Consider the following 6,723-nt stretch of genomic DNA (forward strand, 5'->3'; position numbering starts at 1 on the left):
TTTTTTTTTAGAACCAGGGATTAAACTCAGGCCCTTGAGCTTGCCAGGGAAGCGCTTATTCCACTGAACCATCTCCCCGGCCCCTCTGAAATATCCTAATGGGGAGGTCTTGCCCAGCAACCTGCCTCAGTGGGGCTGCTCAACTCCTTCCACCCTAATACGTCTCTCTTCACTGAACAATCATATTTTATATTTATTCATTTATTGCCTGTCTCCCACTCTTCAGTGTGATCTACAGTGCAAGCAGGGACTCCCCTCAGTTCTTTTCTGCATCACCCAATAATTACTCTCATGCTAGGAGAAAAATAAATCAGACTTAAAAAATGTGATGTTGGACAGGTCTTAAATTACAAGTAAATTATAATTATGTAAGTATAGTCTTTGTGCTTTTTTTCTTACTGCAGTAAAGATATAAAATTCATAGATTCAGTAAAAACTGATGAGAATTGTGTAAATTGAGGGAATTAACTTGAAGTTTCCAAATGTATTAGCAAGGTTCATTACATTAATTTTACCTAAATATGACAATATTAAAATAATGTCTTCTTATGACCACGAGGTGGCAGAATATACACACGTACTGTACTTGGCCGAGCTGCTGCTTTCTCTGGTATTTGAAGAGCACTTTGAAGTGAATGCTTGTACAAAACAGTATCTCATGATACCCATGTGCAGTGGGGAAGACACAGATTTTTACCTGTTTACGACTGATTGACTGATTGATTTTTGAGATAGGGTCTCGCTATCTCAAAACAGTCATAGTTCCAGCTGGCCTTGAACTCATGATGTAGCCCCAGCTAGCCTCTGATGCAAAGCAATCCTCCTGTCTCAGCCTCCCAAGTGCTGGGATTACAGGCATACACCATCAAGCCCAGGTCTGTTTACCATTCAAAACATGCTCAAAAAAAAAAAAAAAAAAAAAAAAAAAAAAAGCTCCAAACTTAGTCTCATGTTTGCCTGAGAAAATCAAAAGCAGGACTAGAACCAGAGCCCGTGTCCTAGCCTGCTAGGGCTCCTAGAGTCCAGGGCTCCCCTCATTGTCCCACATACAGTGGGGAAGGTGACTTTCCTGCGATTTGAGTTAGTTCTAATCTTACCCTATTTAAAAAAAAAAAAAGTTTGAATAGACTAATCACTTTTTCGCTTTCAATACGTAAACAATAAAAGCTTTCCAACTTTTAAAATTGAGATGGGGCCGCAGAAATAGCTCAATGGCCTAAGCACCTGCCTAGGCAAGCACAAGGACCTGGGTTTGATCCCTGGTACCACAGGCCATGCCAGGTCCGCTCCGGGTGTGCTGAGCCAGCCACCAAGACCAGGTATGGTGGCACAGGCCTGTAATCCCAGCACTGGGGAGGCTGAAAATAGGAGGATCACTGTGAGTATGAGGTGCTTAGTGAGACCCTGTACCAAATACATAAAATAAAAAAATTAAAAATGAAATAGATTTAAAGAAAAATTAAAATGGGTCCTGAGACACATCTCTTTTGCGGGCTCCCCAAACTTCCAAATATGTTAAGAAGGAAAGAACAGCTGAAATGATAAGAAGGAAAGAATGGCTGAAGCTATGCAGCGTGTACACTGCGTGAGCACACAGTCCCAGGGGGCAGCGGGGGCCTGGTCATCTGACAGTGTGCACCTTGAGGTTTCTGCCCCTGAAGGGGTCCAGTGCTTGGGATGTGTTCTGTATGAGGGGCTGGGGGATGCAATGCACATTAGCTTTCATGGAGCTGTGTACAGTGAGCTCTGGGCTGATCTGGACCATACTGCACTGGAAGAGCAGAAAAATCAGCGACATGTAAAAGCCATCACTTAAACATTACCATTAAATATTGCTGGTAGTTTTTTTGGTAGAACTGGGGATTAAACTCAGGCCCTTGCGCTTGCCAGGGAAGTGCTTACTCCACTGAGCCATCTCCCCTGTCCCCTAGGTTTTCTAAGTTGACTACAAACAACCAATTGTAGCACAGGTTTCTAGTGACAGAAGATGGCTCAGTAGAATAAGCACTTGCCTGGCAAGTGCAAGAGTCTGAGTTCAATCCCTGGTTCTGAAAAAAAAAAAAAAAAGAAAAAGAAAAAGAAAAAAGAAAGAAATGTAACTGAACAAAGTTCATGGCATTATATATTTGCTATGATGCCTTGTGGCTATAAGAAGGTATTTCATCAGAGGATGAATTATTGGGTGACACACACCCTAGTTTAACTCCTTACTGGTCCTGCGATTTTAGCAGGTGGCTCAACCCCTCAGAGTTTCTTCATGGAGGTGATACAAAGATTAAGTGAGGTGAAGATTATGGTACAGGTTGGAAAACTAAGCCTCTACATTGAGGGAGATGATTATCACTGCGACGGGGAGAGCATGGGTTATTAAAGCTGGAGGGCCTTCACTTTTCTTTCTTTTTAAAATGTTTTTAAAAACTAGATATTGCAGGTTAATAATTAGCTTCTCTTCTGGAGGATTAACAACCTAAGTTAGAAGATCAAAATTGGAGAAAGGAAGGGCTGCAAGGTTAGCCAACAGTTTGGCCCTAGCCTTTCTAGGTCAGTGAAGACTCAGGACATAGGAGAACCTGGATTGTCACAACGTGTAACTCAGTGGTGCTCCAAATTTTCTGATCAAGAAGATTATGGAGCCACAGAGGAATGTGATTGATGATGTATAATGTGCCTGGGGAGAGTCACATAGAGAGAAAAAAATTTTCTTAGGCTTTCACAGAGAGCAAATTGGTCAAGGCATGGCCGTGACATCCTCATGGCTGACACTGACAAAAGATCTACAAAGTGCGCTACAGGGCCACAGGATAAATCCTGAGAGTACTTGGCTGACCTTATCAGATACAAAAGTTACATTTCTTGTTATATAGGTCTTGCTATATTGTGGTCTTAACCATCCAGCAGAAAAGTATAAAAATGAGGTATATAAAGTAAAGCCATATTAATACGATGAGCTGTCAAAGGCTCAAGTCAATAATTTCTGAGGATAACCCACAAATATTATAGACTGCTAGACAGTGTTAGATTGTTTAGTTGAATTCAAACACCTATAGTATTTAGATGCCAACAGAATATTCACCTCTGACAGGACCAAAAAAAAAGGATACAAAGGAAAGATCATTTTGTATTTATATATACAAAATAGGATAAATTTACAGCTACTTTGGCTTAATTCAATGAAAAGAAAGAGATGTACTAACAGTGTTTGGACAGAATATCCTGTCTGCTTCTTGTACTATGGATAACCACTGAGAAGATAACAATGTACAGTGTGTTGATTATCAAAACTGTCCTATTAATCAGCTGTGAAACTGTCTCATTCATACTTATTTCTCAATAAAAAATTAGAACATATTTGTCATATGTATTGATCGCATCCATCATAGAGCATTTGTACACGTACATATTATATCTTGATTTTCTTTTTTTCCATTCCCATTTTCTCCCTTCAACTCTTCTTCCTCTCCCAATTACAAGAGTTTTGTTTCCATTCTCTCTCATTTTTCCTCACCTTCCTTTCCTCCTTCTCATAGGAACGTGTTCTTTCTACTTTCCAATATCTATCTTCCATTATGTTCCTTATTTACCCTTTGAGTTTCTAATCTAATCTCTATAAGAGAAACAATTTCACATTTATTTATTGCTTGTATGCTTGAATGAATTGTAGTGGTGTACTTTTGCCATACATAACAATCACATTCATCGTAGTGAATTTGTACCTGTATGTAATAAATCTTAATTCTTTTTTCCTCATTTCCTTCTTTCCCCTCAATCTTTCTTCCCCTCTCACTTTACAAAAATTTGTTTCTATTGTTTACCTTTCATTCTTTTTATTTTTATTTTTTCACTATTTATTTCTTTATAGAGACAGGGTCTTGTTATACAGTTCAGGCTGGCCTAGAGCTCGCTTTGTAGCCCAAGCTGGTCTTGAATTTTCAATGATCCTCCTGCCACAGCCTCCTGAGTGCTGGGATTACAGGCGTACACTAGCATGCACAGCTCTTCCATTCTTTTTAATTTTTCATTACTGTTCTTTCCCTTCCCACCCTCCTCCCTCGTTCTTCTTCTCATTTAAATATATTTTTTACTATTTCCCAAAACCATGATACACTTTGCTCTTTATTTACTCTTTAGGTTTCTCACACAACAGAAGCAGAGATATTTATTTATTTATTTATTTATTTATTTATTTATTTATTTTCAGACCCGGGGATTGAACTCAGGGCCTTGCGCTTGCTAGGCAAGCGCTTATTCTACTGAACTATCTCCCTGGCCCCTATAGATGAGATATTTAAATTTGTGTGTCTGCTGTATGTCAAAATTCTGGTCTCACAATGCATCCATTTTCCTGTACATGACTCAAGTTTATCCTTCTTTATGGCAGATTAGTGCTCCACTGTATATAAATATCATATTTTCTTTATTGAATCATGTTGATAGATGAGCATATGGGCTCTTTCCTAGTTTGGACTAGTTTGAATTGTGCTGCTATAAATTAATAATTATGCTAATATAATTAATAATTGGTTATAACTGTGCTGCTTTAAACTCTTTTGGGAAGATACCTAAAAGAATAGTCAGATGGAACTTCAAATTTTAATGTTTTGAGGGATCTCCGCACTGTTTCTATAGTGGTTGTGTCCGTTTATGCTCTCACCAGCAAGAGAAAAGGGTTCCTTACCCTCAGTCTCCTAGCATTTGCTATTGGTTAGTGGAATCCCAATGTTGTTTTAATTTGCATTTCATGAATGACCAGTGGTGTTGAGTATTTTTTTTCATATATGTATGTTCTGTTTGTATTTCTTAATTTAAGAAATGCCTATTCAAAAAAAAAAGAAAAAAACAAAAAGAATAAAGAAATGCCTATTCATTTTATTTTATTTTTTTATCTTTATTTTTTTTAAATGCAAGCTAATCCTTTATTACAGGAATATATAAAACAAATGTAACAGCAAATGTTCACAAGCAAACTATACACTCTGGTATGAGTTCAGATTTGAGGGAAAAGCGTCTTTATAAAAATGAACTTTGGTATTTTCGCTATGCACAACTGAAACTAATGCACTTATTTTTGCTACTATAGAAATTTTTGCTGCTGTTTTCATAATCTTAGCACTTTTGTGCACTTTGATTACTAAAGTTAACATCCTTTATCATTAAAAAAACCCAGCACCTTTTCCCTGACAGTAACAGTATCTTTAAAAGTTAACAAATAATAATTGAGAATTTTTCACCCATGTCCCCTTTTCTTTAGACACAAAAACACCCAGACTCAAGCTCTGAACAAGGCCCTTCCTTCAACTAGTGCCGTGGGAAGCGCCCTACACAGCCATCTCCTTCTTAATGGAGGGGTGGGGATTGTACCCTTCCAGCTGGAAGTCTTCAGCTGTGAAGTCATCGATTGTCTCAACTTTTCGAAGGATTTTGAGCTTTGGGAAAGGCCTTGGTTCTCGTTGAAGCTGAGTCTTCAGCGGCTTGATGTGATTCAGGTAGATATGTGCGTCTCCCAAAGTGTGCACGAAGTCTCCTGGCTTCAGGCCTGTGACGTGCGCGACCATGTAGGTGAGCAGCGCGCAGCTGGCGATGTTGAAGGGTACGCCCAGGCCCATGTCCCCTGACCGCTGGTACAGCTGGCAGGACAGCTCCCCGTTCACCACGTAGAACTGGCACAGGGTGTGGCAGGGAGGCAGCGCCATCAGAGGGAGATCTTTTGGGTTCCAGGCACACATGATGATCCTTCTGTCGTTAGGGTCGGTTTTGATGGTGTTGATCACGTTCTGCAGCTGGTCAACTCCTTGACCCGAGTAATCTGAGTCCGTATCTTTGTAGTCTGCCCCGAAATGCCTCCACTGGAAGCCATAGACGGGGCCCAGGTCCCCTTCTTTGCGGCTAGAAAACCCCAGGCTGTCCAGGAAATCCCGGGACCCATTGGCATCCCAGATCTTCACTCCTTTGGATGACAGCTCCTTGGCATTTGTAGATCCCTTGATAAACCACAGCAGCTCTTCCAGAATACCCTTCCAGAATACACGCTTGGTGGTCAGCAGGGGAAATTCATCTCGCAGGCTGTAGCGCGCCTGCATGCCGAACAGCGACAGCGTGCCAGTGCCCATGCGGTCGTCCTTGCGGAAGCCGCCGTGCAGGATGCGCTCCACCTGCGCAGGTACTGCAGCTCCCCGTGCGGCGCGCCAGCCGGCGGGAGCTCGGGCCCGAGGCAGGCATGGTGCGCGGCTTCCGGCCGCTGAGGACCGGTGGGCTCCTATTCATTTTAGATCATAATTTTTGGTTAATTTTTTAATTTAGGGGTCTAATTTTAGTCCTTCATCTGAGGATTAGCTGGCAAAATTTTCCCCATTCTGTGGGTTGTCTTTTCACTCTATTAATATTTTCTCTATTGTAAAATAGCTTTTTAATCTGATATATTTCCAGTTGTTGATCTTTTGCAATATTTCTTGTGTTACTAGGTCTTTGCCTAGACCTGTCTTCTAGAGTCACCTGTTCTATTTTCCAGCATATTGTGTCTGTGTTTATATTTAGATTTCTGAAATGAAGTATAAGAAGGAAATCCATGCTGTTATGTTGAGCTGTAGGAGACTCAGGTCAACAATTTCTGACATTGCCAGTGAAGCAGAAGACCCAATACTATTATGGGCTACTGGACTCTTTTAGAATATTTTTCTGAGTTAACACACATATAATATTCAAATAACGGAACTAAATAAAAAAGGG

At 40.4% G+C, this 6,723-nt stretch overlaps 1 pseudogene; it reads right to left on the minus strand.

Moving 5' to 3' along the window:
• Positions 1-4,901: 4,901 nt before the first annotated feature.
• Positions 4,902-6,564, minus strand: LOC101589690 (annotated as a pseudogene).
• Between the last annotated feature and the right edge of the window lie 159 nt (positions 6,565-6,723).

This window comes from Octodon degus, unplaced genomic scaffold, assembly GCF_000260255.1.
Source record: "Octodon degus isolate 3935 unplaced genomic scaffold, OctDeg1.0 scaffold00074, whole genome shotgun sequence".
NCBI lineage: Eukaryota > Metazoa > Chordata > Mammalia > Rodentia > Octodontidae > Octodon > Octodon degus.